At 29.4% G+C, this 1,235-nt stretch overlaps 1 protein-coding gene across 2 annotated transcripts in view; it reads right to left on the reverse strand.

Annotated features, from left to right (window-relative positions):
* The window catches only part of LOC108969863 (probable serine/threonine-protein kinase DDB_G0282963), a 146,228-nt gene that overhangs the window by 30,734 nt on the left and 114,259 nt on the right, over positions 1 to 1,235 (reverse strand). The gene's annotated exons all lie outside the window — the stretch shown is intronic.

The raw sequence follows: 1,235 nt of genomic DNA on the forward strand, positions 1-1,235 counted from the left end.
AAAAAAAAAACACACTTGAAATTTCGCTTTAATCTATTTCTTTCTTTTCCTCCCAAAAAATTGAGTTTTTGAAGCCTCTAAAGCAGTCACCCCCCCCAAGTGCTCATATATAAAGAGACCTTCATAGAAATGTTTATTTTTATTTTATGTATTTTCAGTGTACCAAGCGAAAAAAAAAATTTATTTTATGTATTTTCAGTGTACCAACCGAAAGAAATGTATTTTTGACCCACCCTACTATATATACTATGTTTAAAAATTTGTCCAAAAATACGGTAACAGTGTTTTATTTACAGAAAGCGGTAGTAAAATCTATAATTTCCGAGTTTTATGACTTTACAACGAGTTTTTACAAAAATTTGTTTACACAAGAAGCCACAAGCTTTTCCATACGTGGAGACCACAGTGTTTGGAAAAAATCTTACAATAAAAAAACACAGATATACATAAATATGTATGTATGCATACACGTGTGRATGTGGTGACTGTGATCAAGGTAGGGGAAAGACCGACCTACATATATTATATATTTAAAAGCGTATCGTACGGATGTGCCTCCTTTGTTTCTACCAACAAGTGTATTTAAGAAAATATCGAAATTTAAGTAGAATTTATAAATACAAAATTTTATATTTTGTATACACTTGGCCTTTACGAAGTTTACAAATTTTATAAACATAATTTATTTATAATTCAAACATGCACAGCTTCATAMACACCTATACAAGTATAAGCTACTGCTATAGATTCTAAAAATTACGCTGATTAAGTTAAAAGGAATATACATATATTTTTTTATGATCCAAAAGTATGCAAGTACTATTAAATCTGCTTAAGTGTCTTATACTGTCCAACTACAGCTGCTTTCAGACCGTCAAGATTGCAATCGTATTAAAAACATAAGAAAAAAGCTTTCTTTAATACATTTTCGATCATAAAATTCTTATTTCTCAAACTTTTATGGCCGAAGATATCTTGAACACAGCTTTTTATAAACATTGTCACGTTATTAAGGAAGAAATTATAAATTAGACATAAATTTGCTTTCTACTATGAGGTAAAAGCATTATATTACTTACAAATACACTTACAAACATATTTTCATGAGCTATTGTATTCTTGGCCATAAAGCACCCTCCATGGTAGCTGCACTGCATTGAAAATATGACGTTATTTGGAAGAACTTTTGAAAAGTATATAGCCAAATTAGTCTTATGTTGCTGAAGTGTATTAAA

Source organism: Bactrocera latifrons, unplaced genomic scaffold (assembly GCF_001853355.1).
Source record: "Bactrocera latifrons isolate USDA-ARS-PBARC rearing strain unplaced genomic scaffold, ASM185335v1 scaffold_269, whole genome shotgun sequence".
Taxonomy (NCBI): domain Eukaryota; kingdom Metazoa; phylum Arthropoda; class Insecta; order Diptera; family Tephritidae; genus Bactrocera; species Bactrocera latifrons.